The sequence below is a fragment of the Ranitomeya variabilis genome, chromosome 1, assembly GCF_051348905.1.
Source record: "Ranitomeya variabilis isolate aRanVar5 chromosome 1, aRanVar5.hap1, whole genome shotgun sequence".
Lineage (NCBI taxonomy): Eukaryota > Metazoa > Chordata > Amphibia > Anura > Dendrobatidae > Ranitomeya > Ranitomeya variabilis.
In genome coordinates, this window is record NC_135232.1 from 114,180,534 (window position 1) to 114,207,127 (window position 26,594).

Genomic DNA, 26,594 nt, shown 5'->3' on the forward strand with positions numbered 1-26,594 from the left:
GTACGTTCGATGGCACCGAAGGAGTTCCTCCAATCAGGTATCACAGACACCAATATATTTCACAGCTGGGCCTCCGGGGGGAGCTAAGGGTGCTATTCATTAGGCCACTCCCCACCATAGTGGGTAAACTGGGGGTCAGGCAGGAAGTTAGAGAGAACGCTGACGGGATTGAACGGAGCAACACCCTGTGGCAGGGGGTGTTGTGAAGGGAGAGACTGTAGGGTCTCTGCCAGGGGTGGGATCCTGGCAGAGGCTTGGCATTGAAAGAACGTAACGGGTCCGCGCAGGCTCCTGGAAGCGGCGGGACTCAGGAAAGGACTAGAAGCGAGATAGATTGTGCTGAGTGAGAAACGAGATCAAGCAGAAGGAGAATACCAGCAGGGGTTTTGTTGAAAGAGGCAGCACCCTGCTGAGGCGCAAATACCGGTGGCCGGAACGCCGAGGGAGTGGATTAGAATACAGCTTCAAGCCATACTCCAAACAGCGGCAGGACAGTCGGTCTCAGGCGGGCTGTCTACCACATATCACCTATGAAGTCTTGGGGGGCAATTGCGGGAGAGGGGCGACTCTAGGGTCCCGGAAGAACTCCAGGCCTACCTGACAAACGGGTGCCATTCCAACCTGAATACAGGGAAGGGGTGGATTACAGAGGAACATCAAATCGAGTTGTGAGGGAACTTAAGAAACAGACACAACCGTTGTGGGGTTACTTTCCGTAAGCACAGCAGGGAAGGACTACAACACATAGCGCTAGAAGGAAGGCACAGATTTCCACCTGAGAGGAGAACTCTGGAGGTGCCATTGGACCGGCCGGACTTGCGTAGCCTGGTGAACCGTGTTCTGGACTGAGGACTCAGAGATCTCCAGTAAAGAGGTAAAGAGACTGCAACCTGGTGTCCTCGTTATTTACCGCGACTTACACCCCACAACCGAACCGCTACAACACCACTTATTGCACCGGACGTCCCCCCACTGACAGACAGGGCCACGGACCGGGTCTAGCCACCGTGACAACCCCTAGACTGAGAACCCAGAGGCCCGGCTCCGGGTACCCCTCGGCCCTGCGGCGGTGTGGGGGCGCTCCAAATCTTGGCGTCACGAACAGGATCTACTTAAGCCTGAAGAATCAGGTCATGTGTGCCTAGAGACTGTGATTTACTGTGCTTGGACTGTACTTTATTGCAAGACTGTGTGCTGCGTCATTTGCCGCCAAAATCCGCCGCCATTGCAGCGCTGAGGAGAGCGCAGGAAGAGGAGAGGGGCGTGGAGTGGGCGTAGACGAGCTGGAGAGCGCGAAGCATAATGGCCGCCCAGTCTAAATATTTCTGTACAGTGAGGACGTGTCCGTCAGCAGCAGAGATCCGCCTCCTAATCCTTAATGGGGGGCGGAGGCAGAGGAAACGAAACTGCTCACGCAGGAGAGAGCGGGAAAAAGACCAGGAAGCGACCCACGTGGAGGACGCTATGGCCAGCAGCTCCGAACCCGACAGCGGGGTTGAAGTGGAAGTCTCCCCTGACTACCCGGCTGAGCCCAGCAGCTTGTCCTCCGTGGATAACACCAAATTCCTGAGAGCCGAGATGGAGGATTTATATAACCAGCTCCTCCAACTGCATGTAAGAGTCCAGGCCCCGCATCAGGTGGGACCGGCAGTGGATTCCCGGACATCGGAAGAACCAGCGGGACCTGTTGCGGAAAGTGGAATCATACCAGTGGGTGAGTCCGCCGATCTTACCCCACTAGCAGAGGGTGTGTTAGTGGGTCCCGTAGCAGCACCACCTCTCCCGGGGACCCATAGACTTCAGCGCCTGTTACCATGGGAGGAAGCCACGGGCATGGAACACCGTATGCGAGCCCCAATCACCCCTACTCCCTTGCCGTGTGAGGTCAGCGCGGAGCGCACGGTGTGCCGCTGGGTGAACCCTGGATCCAATCTCATGGGGTTCCCCGGGGTGGAGACCCAGAAGGGAGAAATGGTACAGGCCCTAAGCTGGGAAGAATACCAGACCCAGCTAGAACAGCGGTGGCGAGAGGAAGAGAAAACACATCAGGCTAAACGGGAGGCCTATCATCAAAAAGATTTGGCGGTCAAGGACCGGGCCCGTAAGGACCCCACCACTCATCAGGCCCCGCGCAGGCAGGGCATCGTCACTGTCTTTAAACTCCAAGGAGGCTGGGGCTTCATTAAAGAACCGGGGCTATACGCGGAGGTCTTTGTTAACCGACGGGATGTCGAGTCACACCTTAGAGAGGGTCACCCCGATCGAGACCTCTACCCGGGAGACAGTGTTACTTACACTCGGCATTTTGGGGAAAAAGGGTGGTTCGCCCTGAACGTCTACAAGAAAGAGAAACCAGCCCCTGTAGCCAAAGTGCCGCCGTGTGACCGACCTGTAACCACCCTGGTCGCCTCCACCTGCCCAACCACAGAACTTGCGATCTGCCGCCCGATCGCCGCAACCACCGTAGTGGCTAAAGAAGTTCCTCTTCGGGGGATCAATGTCCCTGATGTACCAGCACAAAGAGAAGTGGGGACACAGACCTTTATCGCCGCGCACGACCTGGTCGTGCAACAGACCCGAACCCATGGGGTGTATCTGGCTGCGGGAGTGGACCTGAAACCTGAATTGCAGGGGTCCGCCCGCCAGGTGGCGCCTCATGGAAATTTCTGAAAGAAGAGTAAGATTGCTTTATGAAAATGTAAATAGTTACTGTTTGTTCTTTTGTTCCTGTTGCTGCTAAACCCGCCCAGGGTTAATGGATCCCTTTGTTGACCCGGGATCCCTGTGTTTGTTCTGAGTTTTCCTAAAATTTTTGCACAAGTTTAAAGAACTGCAGAAATCATGGACTGTGCATGATTCGAACTTCCTTTGTAAATAGTTTGCACCTTCTTAAAGGTGCACCCTACTGGTTTTAGCCAAAGACACTTTGCGAAGATATTTGCCCTATTTGTTTGAGCCAAAGACACTTTGTGAAGATACCTTTCCTACCGGTTCTAGTTAAAGACACTTTGCGAAGATACCATACCGGAACCTTTGCGTGAGCTGGTAGGCTGAGAAGACGAGCTACCTTAGAAAGACTTGGTCTCCTCTTAAAGGGGATGTGAGAAACTGAACTTGAGAGAGATACTGTTGCAGAACAGTAATGCCATAATGATGCCTTGAAAAGAAATGTAACTGTTTTACATGCTAAGTTATATGTGTTGAATTTGTTGAAATGTCTAAATAATGTTTGCAGAAAGAAAAGATGCAGAGAGCCCGTAGGGGTAGAGATAGAGGTCTGCATAGTTGAAAGTAAGCAAAGTAATAATGAAGGTGAGGATAGAAGGTAAACCCCGCGTCCCCATTGAAAGTTACTTTGTTACTAAGGACAGAGAGTGACCCGTAGGGGTTAGAGAGTGAGTCCTTAAAGGAGCCGAGTAGAGCTGGCTCAGAGTTCTTTAAATGAAAGGAATGTTATGTCTATACCATGTATAGTAGAGAAAGGCAGTAGGCCCTGGATGAACAGGGCGGTCCTGTAAAAGAAAGGAGAGGCAGTAGGTCTGGTGCCATAGGGACAGGCGGTCCTGCAGGTTCAAAGTAGGAGAATGTGAAGTTACCTTACCCTGTAATGTGATTATAGGAAGGCCTTTGGTAAACTAAGAGTGTATGTTTCTTAAAGGCAATGTTAATTTATTGTTCCAGAATTTGCACTAAGTAGAATACCCGGTTGGGTAACAGGAGTTATGCATAGCCTGTAATTTATAATGTTGACCATGTTTGTAACGTTAAAAGTGTCCTCACCTCCCATAAAGGGAAGCCTGTTCAAGTATACTTATTGTTTTGCACTCAACAAAATTGTATGTCTGTTTACTAATCTGTATTGTTGTTTTTCTTCCCAGTCCCGGAGTACTGTGTTTAACCAGGGGGGAGTGCAGCGCCCCAGAGTTCTGGTCGTTGCAGTACTGTGGCTTCGCCGCTAAGGGGAGCCATGGTACGTTCGATGGCACCGAAGGAGTTCCTCCAATCAGGTATCACAGACACCAATATATTTCACAGCTGGGCCTCCGGGGGGAGCTAAGGGTGCTATTCATTAGGCCACTCCCCACCATAGTGGGTAAACTGGGGGTCAGGCAGGAAGTTAGAGAGAACGCTGACGGGATTGAACGGAGCAACACCCTGTGGCAGGGGGTGTTGTGAAGGGAGAGACTGTAGGGTCTCTGCCAGGGGTGGGATCCTGGCAGAGGCTTGGCATTGAAAGAACGTAACGGGTCCGCGCAGGCTCCTGGAAGCGGCGGGACTCAGGAAAGGACTAGAAGCGAGATAGATTGTGCTGAGTGAGAAACGAGATCAAGCAGAAGGAGAATACCAGCAGGGGTTTTGTTGAAAGAGGCAGCACCCTGCTGAGGCGCAAATACCGGTGGCCGGAACGCCGAGGGAGTGGATTAGAATACAGCTTCAAGCCATACTCCAAACAGCGGCAGGACAGTCGGTCTCAGGCGGGCTGTCTACCACATATCACCTATGAAGTCTTGGGGGGCAATTGCGGGAGAGGGGCGACTCTAGGGTCCCAGAAGAACTCCAGGCCTACCTGACAAACGGGTGCCATTCCAACCTGAATACAGGGAAGGGGTGGATTACAGAGGAACATCAAATCGAGTTGTGAGGGAACTTAAGAAACAGACACAACCGTTGTGGGGTTACTTTCCGTAAGCACAGCAGGGAAGGACTACAACACATAGCGCTAGAAGGAAGGCACAGATTTCCACCTGAGAGGAGAACTCTGGAGGTGCCATTGGACCGGCCGGACTTGCGTAGCCTGGTGAACCGTGTTCTGGACTGAGGACTCAGAGATCTCCAGTAAAGAGGTAAAGAGACTGCAACCTGGTGTCCTCGTTATTTACCGCGACTTACACCCCACAACCGAACCGCTACAACACCACTTATTGCACCGGACGTCCCCCCACTGACAGACAGGGCCACGGACCGGGTCTAGCCACCGTGACAACCCCTAGACTGAGAACCCAGAGGCCCGGCTCCGGGTACCCCTCGGCCCTGCGGCGGTGTGGGGGCGCTCCATAACCGAATCGACAAGATCATTTCTCCTAAGGGCATTTATCTCATCCACCCACAGGACATTGCAAATTAATTTGCACAATATTTCAATCAATTATATAATTTGCCGTCTGATCCCTCTCTTCCCATTCCAGGTGCGAGATCTATTGATGACTTTTTGTCTTCTGTCAATCTTCCACAACTTGATTCCATGGATGCAGACTTTTTGGCTGCTCCTTTTACTGCAGAAGAGATTAGTGACACAATAAAACAATTGAAATCTTATAAGGCTCCTGGTCCTGATGGTTATAGCAATAATTATTATAAATCATTCCCTGAAATTCTTGTCCCCCATTTAGTTCAAATTTTCAATGCCGCTGCGTTCGTTGGCTCTTTCCCTAGGGGAAAATTTGGATGCCACAATTATACTTGTTCCCAAGCCTCATACTAGTCCTGATCAAATACTTAATTACCGTCCCATTTCATTAATTAATACTGATCTCAAAATTTATTCCAAAGTCTTAGCTAACCGCCTTAACCTTATTTTGCCCAAATTAATTTCCACGGACCAGATTGGATTTATCAAGTATCGGCAATCCATTGAAGGTACCAGGAGGCTGATGAATATTATTAAATTAATTAATTCCCAAAAAATTAACTCTACTTTAATTTCCCTTGATGCAGAGAAAGCATTTGATCACTTAAATTGGACTTTTCTCAAATGTTCCCTACAAAAATTTGGCTTTGATTTGGACTTTATAAATAAAATTATGGCTTTATATTCCGATCCTCAGGCAAAAATTTATATTAATAATCACCACTTTTCTTCCCCATTTCCAATCTCTAATGATACCCGGCAAGGTTGCCCCCTTTCTCCATTGCTTTTTGCCCTTGCCATAGAGCCATTAGCCCAGCTCATTAGAGAAAATCCCTCCATAGAGGGAGTTCGCACGGATCGTAAGGAATTTAAAATCAGTTTATATGCTGATGATATTCTCCTGTCCCTTACCAATCCTTAATAGTTAAAGAAAATTGGCACGCACTCAGTGTACTATGGGAGCGAGGTGCAGGTGTAACGGGCTGTGGGAAGCCCCTAGCATAATGAAAAATATACAATACACTGCACACTCTAGGCGTATAGGATGCAATAATAGTGAAAATTTATTGAGGACATAAACATAAGTTAATGTGTGTTTGAAAGCGACCAGAAGCAATTTTGACGTTTCGGCTCTGCCAGAGCCTTCATCATATAATAGCTAGGAGAAAACAATAATAAACAACACCATAAATATCCAGTATATACAATATTACATGTGACATCAAATAAATGAAAAAACAATATAGTTCCCATCATAAATAAAAAGTAAACAAAACAAACAAGCAAAACAACAAGAAGGAACAAAAGTTATAATAATGCATAAAACGCGGTAAACACCAACTGTATACCAGAAAAAAAGCTGGAAATAAATCGAGTGAATAGGGGTGGAAGGCTTAGGAAGCCAGGTCAAATGACTATGCTTAAGGGGAGAACAAAGAGAAGTTTTTACCTTTATTATGAGTAGAGTAGAGGATAAAGAAGATCCTTAGAAATTCGTAGAGCAAGCTGTAAGAGATAGTGACTATAAGTGAGGAAGTAAGGTTAGGTACATAGATACTATGAATATTGTGGATACCTGACCCATAGTGTACCTTATTAGTAGCATTATGTCACAATGGTGGAGTTGTTGGAAACCCTGGTATGGGGTCTGGAAGCAAGCAGGGGCGGGCATATATGAGTATGGGAAATGGTTAATGGGGCGTCCTATTATGTATCAGACGGCCAGATAAGTCCCAATGCGAGCATATAATTACCTGGTAAAGTGCCTATGTGAGCGGCGCTCCCGCGCCCTGCTGCATCGGTGTAGCATGACCGGCGGAGCTGAGGTCTATGTGCGCGCTCGTAAGGCCGGAAGTGACGCCTACGGCCCAGAAGTGACGGCACAGATTTGCAAGAAGTGACCGCACATGCGCGGCTGCCGTGACTGTGAAAGCCTGGTTGCTAGGGAACGGGAAATAGCATAGTATGGAATAATAATGGTGTAAAACGGGATATATAGTAATGAAGGGTGTCGGGACACTGAATAAATAAAGGGATGGTAAGAAGTGGGCAAACCCTGTATTTTTTTAGAGGGAAAAGGGTAATGTATGTATAATGGGCGTTGGAGGGGAGAGGTTACTAAATGTAGGAAACTCACAAGAATATTCAGCGTGTCTGTAGGATAAGGGTATAAAAAAGATAATTAATCCATGCTTTCAGAGTAACCAGTCAATTTCCCTATTGAGGCCTCTCGGAGAGAGGGTGTCCAGCGTGTAGATCCAATATGTTTCCCTAGACTTTAGATGTTTAACATGATTGCCGCCCCGTCTGGGACGAGGTACTTGCTCGATGACCTGGAATTTAAGTTGTGCCACGGAGTGTCTGGCTTTGGAAAAGTGATCAGGGAGAGGAAGCCAAGTTTTACTATATCGGATAGTCGATTTGTGGCTTGCTATCCGGTCTCTGACATGTTGGGTGGTTTCAGCCACGTAGAGGAGACCACAGGGACATTTAATAACGTAGATCACGAAATTTGATTCACATGTATAGAAGCCACAGATGGGGAAAGATTTCCTGGTCCTGGGGTGGGTCACGTTATCTGATTTAATTACATTGGAACATGCAGCACAATTAAGGCAAGGATAGGTACCATTGCGGCGTGAGCCAAGGAATCTTTGGGTGGGCTCTAGACGTGTACTGCCTATATCAGCCCTGACTACTTGGTCCCTGATGTTGGGGGGTCTCCTAGTACTCATGAGTGCAGGTACTCTAAAGGATGCAATCTCCGGATAGGCCCTGCCCAGGAGTGGCCAATGTCTCTTAATGACAGAGTAGACTTTAATCATAAAGGGGTGGTTAGTGTGCACGAATGGTATCTTTTCTTGTGGCTGGCGTGGCACTGGAGTGGTAGGTGGATTAGAAGATCTCATAAGCTCATGTTCCAAAAGGGCAGGGGGTAATCCCTGTCACTGAATTTTTGTACCCTAGACTGTAACCTGTTCTGTCTTTGTCACGGGGAGACTAGGTGAGCAAGAGCTAATAACCCGGGCCCCTGCAATTTCCCTCAGACTAGGGAAATCCTGACTGACCCTCTACCTAGAGTTTACACTGATGGTGTGCATGTCTAGGCTTCGACCCTCGCCCTGTCTCCTGTTTCAACCCTAGGCTGACACCAACCGCCCACCACCCAGTGAAGAGGTAATACACCAATACCCACAGTTAGCACAGACAAGGATCTAGGAAAATATACACCACGCCGCAGTCACTCAGGAATACACTATAAATGTGCAGGGCAAAATAAATACAAATATAGGAAGGAGTAAATAAGACTAAGGAAAATGCACCACCAGCAACGAATCTCCAACAACCAGCTCTCCACTCCGGACCGAGATAACGCACAAGACAGAAGCTATAATCGGCGACGCCCAATGATCCGGAGAACTATTTAAAGGCCATGGGCATGGCCCAGCTTCCAATCCGAGGATCAGGTAAATTAACCCTGAAACAGCTGGACAAAACCTAGCTGACGCCAATGAGCAAATAGTGGTCAAAAGCGGAATTACCGCTGTCTGTCGATCGACCTGGTCTGAACAGCATCCGACATGACAGTACCCCGCCTTCTACGAGGGACCCCAGGGCCCTCACGGCTTATAGGACCCGGCTTGTCTGGATGGCGATGATGAAAAACCTGACCAGCCGATCCGCATGAATATCCGAGGCTGGTACCCAGGACCTCTCCTCAGGCCCATAACCACGCCAGTGTACCAAGTACTGTAAAGTACGACACACTACACGAGAGTCAACCACCTTGGAGACTTCAAACTCCAAATTACCATCCACCAAGACTGGAGGTGTCATAGGCGCCGCGTCCACAGAACCCACCACCTTCTTTAGAAGAGACCTGTGGAACACGTTGTGTATCTTATACACTGTAGGGAGCTCCAATCGGTACGCTACTGGGTTAATGACGGCGGTGACCCTAAATGGACCAATAAACCGTGGACCCAATTTAAGGGATGGTATTTTGAGTCTTATGTTTTTTGTGGATAACCACACCCAGTCATCCACACTCAGGTTCGGACCTGGCACACGCCTACTGTCAGCCACACGTTTGTACCTAGCACCCTGTTATGATCCGGTGACTTTGGAGCCACATGAACTTTCTCTGGAGTAGGTGGAAACTGTACTGACCGCAAAACCTGAACTAACACCGCAACTAGAAGTAGCCGTGGGGTGTGCCTAACAAACCCTAGACACCTCGACACAGCCGGAGGACTAAATACCCCTATAGATGGAAATAGGAATACTACGTTGCCTCAGAGCAGAACCCCAAAGGATAGGCAGCCCCCCACGAATATTGACTGTGAGTAGGAGAGGAAAGACACACGCAGGCAGAAAACAGGATTCAGCAAAAGAGGCCACTCTAGCTAAATAGGGAAAGATAGGAGAGAATACTAAGCGGTCAGTATTAAAACCCTTCCAAAAATATCCACAGCAGATAATACAAAAAGTTCCACAATCTAACTAAAGACATGGAATGTATATCTGCCACTCCAGAGAATCCAACAAGACTGAGAAAATACTGACACAATCTAAGCTGGACAAAAAACACTGAATAGCACAGAATTATTAAGCACACAGCATGTGTGCCACAGAAACAAAACCAGACAATTATCTTTGCTGATTTGGCAGAAGGCAGAAGGAACCAAACCAGGACCAAAACCTCCCAACAACCATGGACAACTGGCAAGGACTAATGAATCCTGCACGCCTAAATACCCCAGTCAGAACTGCAATCAGCAGATACACCTGACCAGGACTGCAACTCAGGGATAACTGCATTACCACCTACAACCACCGGAGGGAGCCCAAAAGCAGAATTCACAACAGAACCCACACTCAACAGGCACTGTTTAACTCTCCTCCAGACTGATGATAATTGTGCTCCTAACTGATCCTCCTCCGGAACGCCGGAAGAGCCCCTCTGACTCAAGGTACAAAATTGAGGATGTAGCCCATAAACACAAAAAAATGGAGACTCCCCAGACGACTCCTGGCGGTGATTATTGATGGCAAACTCAGCCAAAGGAAGAAAGGTAGACCACTCCTCCTGGTTATCAGAGACAAAGCAGCGTAAGTACTGTTCCAAATTTTGGTTCATATGCTCAGTCTGACCATTTGACTGAGGATGAAACGCCAAAGAATGAGATAACTTGATCCCCAGCCGTGAGCAAAATGCTCTCCAAAATTTTGCCACAAACTGAGACCCCCTATCAGACACGATGTCAGACGGAACCCCATGAAGTCTGACCACCTCCTGCACAAATACCTGAGCCAGAGTCTTAGCGTTAGGCAACGAAGGCAAAGGCACAAAGTGCGACATTTTTGAAAACCGATCAACAATCACCAAGATGACCGTGTTCCCAGCTGATGAAATCCGTGGAGATTTCCGTCCATGGCTTACTAGGTACTTCAAGAGGAAGTAGTGTGCCAAAAGGACGGGAGCGGGGCGTCTTAGCCCTAGCGCACGTGGTACAAGCTGACACGTATGAGACCACATCCTGTCGGATCTTGGGCCACCAAAACCGACGTGACACCAACTCCAAGGTACCTCTAACCCCTGGGTGGCCAGCCAGGACAGCATCATGATGCTCCGCCAAAACCTTTAGGCGGAGATGAAGCGGTACAAAAGATTTGTTGATGGGAAGCTCAGATGGCACCTCCTCCTGAGCCTCGGCAATCTCAGCCTCAACCTCGGTAGTGAGGACTGAAACCACAACACCATTTTGGAGAATGGGTACTGGGTCTTCCCGAGGTTCTCCCCCCGGAAAACACCTGGACAGAGCATCCGCCTTAGTGTTTTTAGACCCCGGTCTGTAAGTGACAACAAAATTGAACCGCGTGAAAAACAATGCCCAGCGAGCCTGCCTGGGGGACAGACGCTTGGCTGACTCCAAATACAGCAGATTCTTATGATCGGTAATAACAGTAACCTGATGTACCGACCCCTCCAAGAAGTGTCGCCATTCCTCAAAGGCCAACTTGATTGCCGACAACTCCCTGTTGCCGATATCGTAGTTACGTTCGGCGGACGACAGTTTCTTGGAGAAATAGGCACACGGACGCAAACCACTCAAAGATGAGCCTTGAGACAGCACCGCCCCCACACCAACCTCAGACGCATCGACGTCCACAACAAAGGGTTTTGATACGTCTGGCTGCACAAGAATGGGGGCTGAAACAAAACTGTTCTAAAGAAATTCAAATGCGCGCACAGCAGCCTCAAGCCAAACGGAGAAATTGGTACCCTTTTTAGTCATGTCAGTTAGCGGTTTAGCAATGATGGAAAAATCCTTGATAAATTTCCTATAGTAGTTAGAAAACCCAAGGAACCGCTGAAGTGCTTTCAGGTTATCAGGCCGTTCCCAATGCAGCACCGCTTGCACCTTAGCGGCGTCCATTTTAAACCCAGAAGCAGACACAATATAACCCAAGAAAGGCAACTCTTGAACAGAAAATACACATTTCTCAAGTTTAGCATACAGCTTATTCTCTCTGAGAAGCTGTAACACCTGCCTGACATGATCTAAATGAGTATCACGGTCGCAAGAATATATGAGAATGTCATCTAGGTACACGATAACGAATTTCCCCAAAACATGCGAGACCACATCATTGATGAAATGTTGGAACACTGCAGGTGCGTTAGTCAACCCAAAAGGCATCACCAAATTTTCAAAATGACCCTCAGGGGTATTAAAAGTCATCTTCCACTCATCACCTTGACGGATTCTTATGAGGTTGTACGCTCCCCTGAGGTCAAGCTTGGTAAACCACTTAGCACCCGCCACCTGGTTGAACAAATCTGGTATCAGTGGCATCGGGTATGGATCACGAACCGTAATCTGGTTCAACTCCCTGAAATCCAAACACGGGCGTAATCCGCTATCTTTCTTCTTCACGAAGAAGAACCCTGCTGCCACCGGCGAGGATGACGGCCTGATGTGCCCTTTGCTCAAGCTTTCAGCAATATAATCTTTTAACGCTTGTCTCTCCGGACCGGAGATGTTAAACATCCTTGCTTTAGGCAACTTGGCCCCTGGTTTAAACCTGATAGAACAGTCATAGGGACGATGTGGCGGCAACTCTGAGCAACCCTTTTCAAAGAACACATCCACAAAATCCAGAAGTGACTCCGGAACGCTTGAAGTCACCGCAGCCACACATGTGGCCAGGCAATTCTCCTGGCAGAACTCGCTCCACTGAATTATGTCCTGAGTTTTCCAGTCAATTACCGGGTTGTGCATGGACAACCAAGGAAAACCCAAAACCACCTGAGCAGGAAGATTCCTGAGCACCTTACATGTAACCCGCTCGGAATGTAGAACCCCAATGTGGAGTTTCACCTCAGCCACAAATTCAGTAATCTCCCCCTGAGAGAGAGGAGCAGCATTGATGGTGACCACACGGATAGGATGAGACAGTTTTTCAATCCTAAAACCTGCTGTGCGCGCAAACTCCTCATCAATGAGATTTGTGGCTGAACCACTATCCACAAAAACAGTAATTGGCAGCTCATTGACAGCGATAAAAACCTTAGCAGGGAGCATGCATTGAGAAACCACCATGGAGGATATATATAAGCTCAGATTGGTCTCCTCCACACCATCTGAGCTTAGAAGTTTTCCGCCGTTGCGTTTTTCTTAGACAGCAGAGGACAGATGTTAATAAAATGACCAGTTTTACCACAGTAAAAACAGGCTCCCTGCTTCCTGAGCTCAGGGGCTCGATTCTTAACATGTGATACCCCTGCGATTTGCATAGGTTCCGTGGACTCACCTGCAGCAACCTCACGTGAACCCAAACCCTCTCCCATAGGTGGTGTCTCATGCTCCCCCTGACGCAAACGGCGATCAATGCGGACAACCAGACTCATAGCGGAATCTAGAGAAGCAGGAGTCTCGTACATCAGAAGGGCCTTTTTAACCCTTCCAGAAACCCCATGAATAAACTGACTCCGCAATGCTGGATCATTCCATTGTGTATCGATCGCCCAGCGACGAAATTCAGAACAGTAATCCTCTGTCACTCGCTCCCCCTGGCGAATAGTGCATATCTTAGATTCTGCTAGAGCCATTCTGTCAGGTTCATCGTAGATTTTCCCAAGAGAAGAAAAAAAACACTCCACAGAGTCAAATGCAGCAGAATCAGATGGCAAAGAAAACGCCCATGCTTGGGGATCCCCGCTTAACAATGACAACACCAGGCCCACACGGTGAGCCTCATTACCCGAGGAGATCGGGCGCATACGGAAATATAGTTTGCAAGCTTCATGAAAAGAAACAAATTTACTGCGTTCCCCAGCAAATTTTTCAGGCAAAGGGAATTTAGGCTCAGCAACTCTTCCTGTCGCTCCAGCTTGCACATTAGATAGTGCTAGTCCCTGTTGCTGTACTGCCCCCCTCAACTCAGTGACCTGTAGGGACAGCGCCTCCAACTGGCGGGTTATGGACGTCATGGGATCCATGACAAGAGAGAAAAAAAAAAGAGAAACCCTTTTTTTTTTTTTTTTTTTTTTGGGCCGATTATAATGTCACGGGGAGACTAGGCGAGCATAAGTTAATGTGTGTTTGAAAGCGACCAGAAGCAATTTTGACGTTTCGGCTCTGCCAGAGCCTTCATCATATAATAGCTAGGAGAAAACAAAAATAAACAACACCATAAATATCCAGTATATACAATATTACATGTGACATCAAATAAATGAAAAAACAATATAGTTCCCATCATAAATAAAAAGTAAACAAAACAAACAAGCAAAACAACAAGAAGGAACAAAAGTTATAATAATGCATAAAACGCGGTAAACACCAACTGTATACCAGAAAAAAAGCTGGAAATAAATCGAGTGAATAGGGGTGGAAGGCTTAGGAAGCCAGGTCAAATGACTATGCTTAAGGGGAGAACAAAGAGAAGTTTTTACCTTTATTATGAGTAGAGTAGAGGATAAAGAAGATCCTTAGAAATTCGTAGAGCAAGCTGTAAGAGATAGTGACTATAAGTGAGGAAGTAAGGTTAGGTACATAGATAGTATGAATATTGTGGATACCTGACCCATAGTGTACCTTATTAGTAGCATTATGTCACAATGGTGGAGTTGTTGGAAACCCTGGTATGGGGTCTGGAAGCAAGGAGGGGCGGGCATATATGAGTATGGGAAATGGTTAATGGGGCGTCCTATTATGTATCAGACGGCCAGATAAGTCCCAATGTGAGCATATAATTACCTGGTAAAGTGCCTGTGTGAGCGGCGCTCCCGCGCCCTGCTGCATCGGTGTAGCGTGACCGGCGGAGCTGAGGTTTATGTGCGCGCTCGTAAGGTCGGAAGTGACGGCACAGATTTGCAAGAAGTGACCGCACATGCGCGGCTGCCGTAACTGTGAATGCCTGGTTGCTACGGAACAGAGACGCTGCAAACAGCGGACGTTCTGTGTGTAAATTCAAAATCAGTGACATATAACATGTATGCGCATCTAGGATGACATGATGCTATGATGACATAAATCGAAATGGGGACAATTTAGTTGCTACGCTGGCACGGGGGGGGGGGAAATAGCATAGTATGGAATAATAATGGTGTAAAACGGGATATATAGTAATGAAGGGTGTCGGGACACTGAATAAATAAAGAGATGGTAAGAAGTGGGCAAACCCTGTATTTTTTTAGAGGGAAAAGGGTAATGTATGTATAATGGGCATTGGAGGGGAGAGGTTACTAAATGTAGGAAACTCACTAGAATATTCAGCGTGTCTGTAGGATAAGGGTATAAAAAAGATAATTAATCCATGCTTTCAGAGTAACCAGTCAATTTCCCTATTGAGGCCTCTCGGAGAGAGGGTGTCCAGCGTGTAGATCCAATATGTTTCCCTAGACTTTAGATGTTTAACATGATTGCCGCCCCGTCTGGGACGAGGTACTTGCTCGATAACCTGGAATTTAAGTTGTGCCACGGAGTGTCTGGCTTTGGAAAAGTGATCAGGGAGAGGAAGCCAAGTTTTACTACATCGGATAGTCGATTTGTGGCTTGCTATCCGGTCTCTGACATGTTGGGTGGTTTCACCCACGTAGAGGAGACCACAGGGACATTTAATAACGTAGATCAGGAAATTTGATTCACATGTATAGAAGCCACGGATGGGGAAAGATTTCCTGGTCCTGGGGTGGGTCACGTTATCTGATTTAATTACATTGGAACATGCAGCACAATTAAGGCAAGGATAGGTACCATTGCGGCATGAGCCAAGGAATCTTTGGGTGGGCTCTAGACGTGTACTGCCTATATCAGCCCTGACTACTTGGTCCCTGATGTTGGGGGGTCTCCTAGTACTCATGAGTGCAGGTACTCTAAAGGATGCAATCTCCGGATAGGCCCTGCCCAGGAGTGGCCAATGTCTCTTAATGACAGAATAGACTTTAATCATAAAGGGGTGGTGCATGTGCACGAATGGTATCTTTTCTTGTGGCTGGCGTGGCACTGGAGTGGTAGGTGGATTAGAAGATCTCATAAGCTCATGTTCCAAAAGGGCAGGGGGTAATCCCTGTCACTGAATTTTTGTACCCTAGACTGTAACCTGTTCTGTCTTTGTCACGGGGAGACTAGGTGAGCAAGAGCTAATAACCCGGGCCCCTGCAATTTCCCTCAGACTAGGGAAATCCTGACTGACCCTCTACCTAGAGTTTACACTGATGGTGTGCATGTCTAGGCCTCGACCCTCGCCCTGTCTCCTGTTTCAACCCTAGGCTGACACCAACCGCCCACCACCCAGTGAAGAGGTAATACACCAATACCCACAGTTAGCACAGACAAGGATAAAGGAAAATATACACCACGCCGCAGTCACTCAGGAATACACTATAAATGTGCAGGGCAAAATAAATACAAATATAGGAAGGAGTAAATAAGACTAAGGAAAATACACCACCAGCAACGAATCTCCAACAACCAGCTCTCCACTCTGGACCGAGATAACAACGCACAAGACAGAAGCTATAATCGGCGACGCCCAATGATCCGGAGAACTATTTAAAGGCCATGGGCATGGCCCAGCTTCCAATCCGAGGATCAGGTAAATTAACCCTGAAACAGCTGGACAAAACCTAGCCGACGCCAATGAGCAAATAGTGGTCAAAAGCGGAATTACCGCTGTCTGTCGAACGACCTGGTCTGAACAGCGTCCGACATGACAGTCTTGTCCCTGGGTCTGTGATGATACGGGACACCCTTTTGAATTGGGAACGGGGTTAGCTGTGGTGATCAGATGGCAACTGGAGTAAAGTAGTAAACTATTACAGTCCATGGGTTTAGTGTATAAATCTATTGTAAGGTATCCATTGGTATCCTTTAATACCATGGTATCCAGAAAGGCAATCTGTGTCTCGTTGGAGTGGATAGTGAATTGAAGTTCGTGGAAAATTGAATTAAGGGTAGAAAAAAATGATTCCAAGGTACTTGGTGTCCCGGTCCAGATAAGGAAGATGTCATCTAAGTACCGACAATAATTAGAGGCATGTTGTAAAAAGAGCTCATTATTCTAGATATGATGTAACTCAAAGCTGTTCCTATATGCGTTAGCATAGGCCGGGGCTACATTCGAGCCCATCGTGGTCCCGCTCGCTGGGACAAAGTAAGTGTCCTCATATAGAAAGAAATTCTCGTAGAGGACTACTCTCAGAAGGTCAAGACAAAAGAAGATGGCGTTCTGGGGCATATTGGTCTGCTCAAGGAGGTCCCTAGTGGCAAGAATGCCTTTTTCGTGGGTTATTGATGTATACAGGCTATTTACGTCCAGTGTGATGAGAAGACTATGAGGGGGTACCTGATGGATCTGTTTGATTGTCTCCAAGAATTGGCTAGTGTCCAGTATGAAGGACCTAGTGGTCTTAGTTAGAGGTGTCAGGATTTTTTCCAAAAAAATGGAGAGGGGTGATAAGATTGAGTCAGTGGAGGCCACAATTGGCCTCCCTGGGGGATTATGGAGGGATTTATGAATTTTGGGTAAGATGTAAAAGACGGGAGTGATAGGATGGGGGTTCTGTAAAAAGCTGGCTGTTTTACTGTCGATGGTTCTATTATCGAGGTACACATTGATAAGGTCATTGATCTTTTTGGTAATCATGGAGGTGGGGTAACTAGGGATGACCTTATAAGTATTGGTGTCCAAGAGTTGTCGTAGAACCTCGCCACAATATTGTGATCGATCCATAACGACAGTAGCACCCCCTTTGTCAGCTGGTTTAATTATAATGATGTTGTTAGACCTTAGTGATGTAAGTGCTTGTTTCTCCTCTAGTGCCAGATTGGTATGTATTGGAAAAAACCTAGTCTCTGTTGGTGCGACAAAGATTTAATGTCGCGATCCACAAGGGAAATAAAGGTTTCAGTAGCGTGATACGAGTGAGTAGGTGAGAAGGTACTAGTATTTTGAAGCCCCAGAGAAGAGATAGACAATCCCGGAGTAGTACTCACACTCATGGAGGATCCTGTAGTTGTCGTAGACGTAGGCATGACGCCAAAGTGGGTTTTGAGTCTGATAGTCCTATAGAAGCGATGTAAGTCCTTTTCCAGCTGGAATGGGTCCCAATGAGGTGTAGGGCTCGTCGGGTTGGTCTGTATGCTGAGGTCCCCCTCTGCGGCCTTTGGCTAAAAAATGCTGTCTGGTAGAGCTGGTTGATGAATCACTGCCGGAACTGAACGTCCCCGGTCTTCTGTAGTTGTTGCGATGCCGCCACGGTATATTGCTGGAGGAATCGCTCCATTTATACACCCTGTTGCTGGAATCCTTGTCATTCTATTCCACATTTGCAAACCCTTCTTTAAAAAATTTCTTTTTTTTCATATTTTAAAATAAACAAGTCCAAGTTGAAAATTTTTCAATTTAATCTCACTGATTCTCAAATCCAGAGTATAAAGGATATTTCACCCTGGAGTTGGGCGGATAGGGATATTGTTTATTTGGGTCTGAGGTTTTCTAGAAACCTTAGCTCCTTGATTCCCAGCAATTTGGATTCTCTTATTACTTCCATTTCTAAAGAGTTTAGATTTTATGATGATAAAGTATTATCGTGGTGGGGAAAGTGCCTTATTGTAAAATCAATAATTCTTCCCAAGATTCTCTACGTCTTCAGGTCCCTTCCTTTACTTGTTTCTACTTCCTATTTGACCAGTTTGCAGGCACACCTCAATCTGTTTGTTTGGGGAAACAAGAGAGCTTGTATAGCCTCTAGTCAACTATATAAACATAAATTGCGTGGAGGTATGGGTCTTCCTAATGTTTCAGCCTATTATTTCTCTAATTTAATTAAACAAAGTCTATATTGGTGGTATGCAGATCATACACCTTTGTAGGTGGAATTGGAATTATATTTTAATAGAAATTTTCCACCTTGTAATATTATTATGAATTTATTCACCTCTAAGTCTTTGCTTCGGTCTGATCATCCGATTTTTGTAGCTGTTCTTGTGGCATGGTGGAAATTTCTCAAAATTAAAAGCTGTTTTGCCAAGCTGGAGCTTATGCTGAGACTTACCCTCTCTTTTTTGGCTACTGTTTTCTCGTTTGATCTGCATTCAAATTGGGCTGACTGGGGAATCTCTAAACTACATGACATCTTTGATGGTAACAAGTTTGTGTAATTTACCCACCTTAAAGATAGGTTTGGTGTTCCCTAATCGGCATTTATGCAGTTTACTATTTTAAAGGATTTTTTGAGGCCACTGGTGACTAGTCGCCCTCCTTTATCCGAGCCGGCGATTAATATTTAATGCAACTCCAGTCATAGCATATTTTGGTCTACTCAATACACTCACCGGCCACTTTATTAGGTACACCATGCTAGTAACGGGTTGGACCCCCTTTTGCCTTCAGAACTGCCTCAATTCTTCGTGGCATAGATTCAACAAGGTGCTGGAAGCATTCCTCAGAGATTTTGGTCCATATTGACATGATGGCATCACACAGTTGCCGCAGATTTGTCGGCTGCACATCCCAAAGATGCTCCATACAAGGCAGGATGGATCCATGCTTTCATGTTGTTTACGCCAAATTCTGACCCTACCATCCGAATGTCGCAGCAGAAATCGAGACTCATCAGACCAAGCAACGTTTTTCCAATCTTCTACTGTCCAATTTCAATGAGCTTGTACAAATTGTAGCCTCAGTTTCCTGTTCTTAGCTGAAAGGAGTGGTACCCGGTGTGGTCTTCTGCTGCTGTAGCCCATCTGCCTCAAAGTTCGACGCACTGTGCGTTCAGAGATGCTCTTAGGCCTACCTTGGTTGTAACGGGTGGCGATTTGAGTCACTGTTGCCTTTCTATCAGCTCGAACCAGTCTGCCCATTCTCCTCTGACCTCTGGCATCAACAAGGCATTTCCGCCCACAGAACTGCCGCTCACTGGATTTTTTTTCTTTTTCGGACCATTCTCTGTAAACCCTAGAGATGGTTGTGCGTGAAAATCCCAGTAGATCAGCAGTTTCTGAAATACTCAGACCAGCCCTTCTGGCACCAACAACCATGCCACGTTCAAAGGCACTCAAATCACCTTTCTTCCCCATACTGATGCTCGGTTTGAACTGCAGGAGATTGTCTTGACCATGTCTACATGCCTAAATGCACTGAGTTGCCGCCATGTGATTGGCTGATTAGAAATTAAGTGTTAACAAGAAGTTGGACAGGTGTACCTAATAAAGTGGCCAGTGAGTGTATATCTACCAGTGGTTTAATAATGATTTCAAAATTATAAAATCCCCATACATGAGCAAATGGGAATCTACTTTGAATCTTTCTGTAGCTCTAGATGATTGGGAACTGGCCATATCCTTGATTATTCTGCCACCATGTCCATGGCTCTTCATGAGTCTTATTTTAAGCTTATCTCTAGGTGGTATTATTCACCGTCTCTCTTAGCATTTATTAATCCTTCCAATTCCCCTCTTTGCTGGAGGGCCTTTCCTGTTTGTTTTGGTTTTGTCCACATATTAGACCTTTTTGGGATGAAATCTCTTCTCTTATTTCTATTATATTAAAACGTTTGGATTTTTCTCTGTCTCCTCAGTTGGCCCTGCTCTCGTTGAATGCAGATCAATTGACTCCACCTTTTATGAAACTTGTTATATATCTGCTTTTAGTTTCTAACAATGCTATTGCTTTTTTTTGGAAATCTTCTAAAGTACCCTCTTCACAAGAAATTATTGACAAACTGGCTTTGCATAAATCCTATGAGCAAAAACTGGCATTACTGAATGGCTGCTATCCTTCCATTTTGGAAAAAATGGTCTCGCTGGCTGGAAATATTTCCATAAAAATTTACTGTATTTATTGTTTTGCTATTTTATTCTATTCTATTTTTACTTTCACGCTTCATGAATGTTTCATGTCATTGCATTCATGTTAACCCTGCTCTCTGTATGTCTTGTTTTGGTTGAAAATGTTAATAAAGTTGTTTGGAAAAACAAAACTTGTATATATTTATTTTTAACTCTGTCAGCTCCGAACGTGTTTTTACCTTTCTGACCAGGTCAAATTTTACAATTCTGACTAGTCACTTGATGTGGTAATAACTCTGGGATACTTCAATGGATCCCAGTGATTCTGAGATTTTTTTTTTATGACATATTGTATTTCATGTAAGTGGTAAATTTAGGCTGAAATTTTGTATGTTTATTTGTGAAAATATCAGAATTTTGGCAAAAATTTCTACATTTTCAAACATTTTTAGGCCCTTAAACCAGAGAGGTATGTGTTGCATAGTTTGGACACAGAAGAAACTTGTGAAAGTAGATTATATGGGGCAATTCAACTTTTATCTACACAGAACATAAGGTACATGCATCAGCTTCTTAATACAGCATAACAGGAAGCCTAAAAAAAACATTTTACCAGAGAGAAAGTGAAACCAAAGTACAAGTATATGCATTAAATTCAACTAAGCATATAACAGTAACAACATCGCCATCTACTGTCAGAAAAGTGTAAACTCCTCCTGCACACAAATAAGTCTGTATCTGTTGCATATCTGCCAACACCCTTTCTCAACAATAAGGACTTATTCAGTTAAGCCTAATTTCTTCATCAGTCTCTGATGTCTTTCAGCATTCAATGCCTTTGTGAAAATATCTGCTGTCATATCTTCAGTTGGGCAGTACTCTAAATTTAGGATTCCTTGATCCTGATGATCTTTCAAGAAGTTAAACTTTACATCAATGTGTTTAGTTCTTGGATTAACTCTTTCCATCTGAGCAAGAAGTAGACATGCTTGATTGTCCTCATACATACATTTTTGTTGGTCCCAATTGTTGTTGTCCTAAGTCTGTTAGCAGTTGTCTTAACCATAGAACTTCTTGACCGGCATGTGCTGCGGCGACATATTCTGCTTCTGTTGATGACAGTGTTACTATAGATTGCTTCTTACTAGTCCAATTAATTGGTCTGCCTGAGAGCAAGAAAAGATAGCCATTGGTAGATTTCCTGTCAATTGGATCTCCAGCCCACTCTGCATCAACGTATCTGGTTAAAATACACTTGCAGGTAGTTTCAGTTTAACACTGCTAGTCCCTTTCAAATAGCGGATTACTCTCTTCACTGCATTCCAATCCATTTTGTTTGGCTTTGACACCGTCCTGCTCAAAATTCCCACTGCTGCTGCAATCTCTGGCCTTGTAACAGTTGCAAGATAGAATAATTTTCCCATTACCTTTCTGTATTGTTATTCAATAACAGTTTATGTTTACTATTTATTTCCTTCAGATAGTTGGTTTCCATTGAAGACTTTACTGGTTTTGCATCTTTCAATCAAAATGTTTTATGTCTTGAATCATGTGATTTTGATTAAGAAGGAAACTCCTGTCTTCTTCTCTTTCTATCTGTATTCCTAGGTACTGTTTCACACTTCCCAGATCTTTTATTTCAAAGTGTTGATCCAAAGTTTTCATTATCTCTGCTTCATTCCTTTCTTTTTCAAAACAAACTAAAATATCGTCCACATATATCATCACATAGATCCATCTGTCTGTCAGTCTCTTTATATATAGACAAGGATCCACTTTGCTTCTTTGAAAATGTTTATTCAAGGTACTTCTGTGATTTTATCATTCCATGATAGGGGCTTGTTTTAAATCATATATACTTTTCCATAGCTTACAAACCATGTTTGGTTTCCTTTTATCCTTGAATCCTGGGGGTTGTTACATGTAAATGTCTTCTTTTAAGTTTCTATTCAGAAATGCTGCCTTTACATCCAGATGTTTTAACTGCATTTTTTGTTGTTGCTGCAACTGCAAACAAAGTTCAGATTGTGGTGTATTTGACAACTGGAGCAAATGTCTCATCATAGTCTTCTCCATATTTCTGAGAATAGCCTTTAGCTACGAGTCTTGCTTGGTATTGATCAGCTGTGCCGTCTGTTTGGTATTTTACTTTAAAAACCCATTTACATCCTATAGCCTTTTTTTCTTTTGGCAGTTCTGTCCATGTCTTTGAATCATGCATGGATTTTATTTCTGTTTCTGCAGCCTTTATCCATTTGTTGGCCTCTTCTTCTGAAAGATGAGATATGTTCTCCCAAGATGTAGGTTCATACATTTTATTTGTACTTGCCTTGTATGAAAGACGTTGAGGTGGTCTTCCCTTGTTTTCTCTTATTGAGCGTCTTGGTTCTGTGTCTGTATGGAGCTGTATCTCTTGACTTTCAGTTTTTTTATTTTTATCGATTTCCACTTCTTTCTCATCAGATGTTCCTGAAGCTACAGTTAGGTCCATATATATTTGGACAAAGACAACATTTTTCTACTTTTGGTAATAGGCATTACCACAATGAATTTTAAACAAAACAATTCAGATGCAGTTGAAGTTCAGACTTTCAGCTTTCATTTGAGGGTATCCACATTAAAATTGGATGAAGGGTTTAGGAGTTTCAGCTCCTTAACCTGTGCCACCCTGTTTTTAAAGGGACCAAAAGTAATTGGACAATTGACTCCAAGGCTATTTCATGGACAGGTGTGGGCAATCCCTTCAATATGTAATTCTCAATTAAGCAGATAAAAGGCCTGGAGTTGATTTGAGGTGTGGTGCTTGCATTTGGAAGGTTTTGCTGTGAAGTAAACATGCGGTCAAAGGAGCTCTCCATGCAGGTGAAACAAGCCATCCTTAAGCTGCGGAAACAGAAAAAACCCATCCGAGAAATTGCTACATTATTAGGAGTGACAAAATCTACAGTTTGGTACATCATGAGAAAGAAAGAAAGCACTGGTGAACTCATCAATGCAAAAAGACCTGGGCACCCACAGAAGACAACAGTGGTGGATGATCGCAGAATAATCTCCATGGTGAAGAGAAACCCCTTCACAACAGCCAACCAAGTGAACAACACTCTCCAGGAGGTAGGTGTATCAATATCCAAATCTACCATAAAGAGAAGACTGCATGAAAGTAAATACAGAAGGTTCACTGCACGGTGCAAGCCACTCATAAGTGTCAAGAAGAAAAAGGCTAGACTGGACTTTGCTAAAAAAGTCAGCACAGTTCTGGAAGAACATTCTTTGGACAGATGAAACCAAGATCAACCTCTACCAGAATGATGGAAAGAGAAAAGTATGGCGAAGGCGTGGTACAGCTCATGATCCAAAGCATACCACATCATCTGTAAAACACGGCGGAGGCAGTGTGATGGCTTGGGCATGCATGGCTGCCAGTGGCACTGGGTCACTAGTGTTTATTGATGATGTGACACAGGACAGAAGCAGCCAAATGAATTCTGAGGTATTCAGAGCCATACTGTGTGCTCAGATCCAGCCAAATGCAGCCAAACTGATTGGTCGTCGTTTCATACTACAGATTGACACTGAGCCAAAACATAAAGCTAAAGCAACCCAGGAGTTTATTAAAGCAAAGAAGTGGAATATTCTTCAATGGCCAAGTCAGTCACTTGATCTCAACCCAATTGAGCATGCATTTCACTTGTTAAAGACTAAACTTCAGACAGAAAGGCCCAAAAACAAACAGCAACTGAAAACCACCGCAGTGAAGGCCTTGCAGAGCATCAAAAAGGAGGAAACACAGCGTCTGGTGATGTCCATGAGTTCAAGACTTCAGGCAGCCATTGCAAACAAAGGGTTTTCAACCAAGTACTAAAAATGAACATTTCATTAAAAATTATTGAATCTGTCCAATTACTTTTGGTCCCTTTAAAAACAGGGTGGCACATGTTAAGGAGCTGAAACTCCTAAACCCTTCATCCAATTTTAATGTGGATATCCTCAAATGAAATCTGAAAGTCTGAACTTCAACTGCATCTGAATTGTTTTGTTTAAAATTCATTGTGGTAATGTCTATAACCAAAATTAGAAAAATGTTGTCTCTGTCCAAATATATATGGACCTAACTGTATATCACTGTCGTTTCTCTCATTTTTCATCTCCAGCGATGTCATTATGTCATCATTTAGATCTTCAATGAATGTTACACTTTTACTCACTGTGATTCTGTCTGTCTTGGGATCTAGGATTCTGTATCCTTTGCAATTGTCACTATATTTGACAAATATTCCTCCAATGGCTCTGTTTTGAAGTTTGGAGCATTTTTCTTCTGGAATAAACACAAAAACTTTGCAACCAAAAACTCTTAAATGATTCACACTTGGTTTCTTACCTTGCCACAGTTCATATGGTTTTTTTTATCAGTTTTCTTGAAAAAGTATTTTTGGCAGATAAGTAGCTGTCATTGCTGCTTCACCCCAGTATTTCTCTGGTAGTTTGGAGTCTGTTAGCATACATCTTATCATTTCAGTCAGAGTTCTGTTTTTCCTTTCTGCTACCCCGTTCTGTTCAGGTGTGTATGGAACAGTCTTTTGATGCTCTATTCCATTCTGTCTTAGTTAGTTTTCTATTTGGTGTCCTGTAAATTCACCTCCATTATCACTTCTGATGATGATGATTGGCTTCCTCTGAAACTTGTTATTTGACTTGTCACATAGTCTTCTAATTTTTCAAAAACTTCACTTTTGTTATTTATCAAGTTCGTGACGGTGTATCTTGAGTAGTCATCTATGAAGGTCACCATATATATATATATTACCTCATGATGTGGTCACTTTCATGGGTCCACATATATCAGTGTGTACCAAGTCAAGAGGTATTGTGCTTTTTGTCTCACTGTCTCACTCTCTTTAGGTATAGATACTCTTGTAGCTTTAGATTTTATACAACAATCACATTTTACGGTAATTGATCAATCAGATATCAATAGGTCTTTTGTCTCATTGTTCTTTTGTAACGCCATAATACTCTCAGGATGTCTGTGTCCTAGACGTCTATGCCACATGTGAATACAATTCTTGTGATCATGTGTACATAACTTCATCTGTTCCTTTAATGTGTCTAGATGGTATAATTGTTCATCTGCTTTGACATTAAGCATTACCTTATCTCCCACTAGGATTGTACAATTATCATCTTTGAATTGTATAGTAAGTCATTTGGCTGTCAGACGCTTTATGGATAACCATCCTCCTTCTAGTCCTGGAACATATAACACATCATTTACTAGTAATTTTGAATTATGCCCAAATCTATCAGGACAGATTAGCATTCCTTTTCCAATACTTTCTGCGGTTATTTTACTCCCATCTACAAGATAAATTGCTTCCTTCTTATTTTCATCAAGTTCAGTAAAGAAAAGTTTATCACTAGTCATGTGACTTGTTGCTCCTGAGACAATAAACCAGCCTGACGACTCTTTATCAGTTACTTTAAATTTATTATTCCAGTGATCTGCATGTGGGTTAGAAATTGTGCTTTTTACTTTCTGTTTATTCTCCTCTTGGTGTAATTTCTGTTGTTCCGCTTTCCATATAGTACAGTATTTCTTTAAATGTCTCCTTTTCTTACATCTGAAACATTCTCTTGTCTTTGTATTATGGGGCTTCTTTTCTGTCGCTTTAATAGTCCATGAGCCAAGAACCAAATTTGACGATATCGGTACCAAGCGGAGTGACTAATTCTCTTTGGTATTTTTAGGTAGATGCATGTCTGTAGTTTATTTTTTGATATGATAGCCCTTACATATACGTAGCTTATTAACCCCTTCAGCCCTAGGCCTATTTGTACCCAAGTGCCTAAGCCAATCTGACCTGTGCCACTTCATGGGCTAATAACTTTGGAACGCTTTCACCTATCCAAGCCATTCTGAGATTGTTTTCTCGTGACATATTGTACTTCACGTCAGTGCTAAATGGGAGTCAATATATTTTACCTTTCTATATAAAAAAATGCTAAATATTCGGAAATTTTGGAAAAATCGGCAATTTTTAAACTTTGAAATTCTCTGCTTTTTACAAAAATACTGATACCCCCCATAATAGTTATTAATTTACACTCCCCACATGTTTACTTCATATTGGCATCATTTTGAAAATGAAACCTTATTGTTTTACGAC

The 26,594-nt window shown here is 44.3% G+C and overlaps 1 long non-coding RNA gene across 1 annotated transcript; it reads right to left on the reverse strand.

The window, feature by feature from the left end:
• Nucleotides 1-5,166: 5,166 nt before the first annotated feature.
• Nucleotides 5,167-7,004, reverse strand: LOC143793764 (uncharacterized). The gene is made up of 3 exons (XR_013220247.1): nucleotides 6,883-7,004; nucleotides 6,579-6,634; nucleotides 5,167-5,273 (listed from the first exon to the last, which is right to left on the reverse strand). It is a non-coding gene; the product is annotated as an uncharacterized LOC143793764 (long non-coding RNA).
• Nucleotides 7,005-26,594: the final 19,590 nt, after the last annotated feature.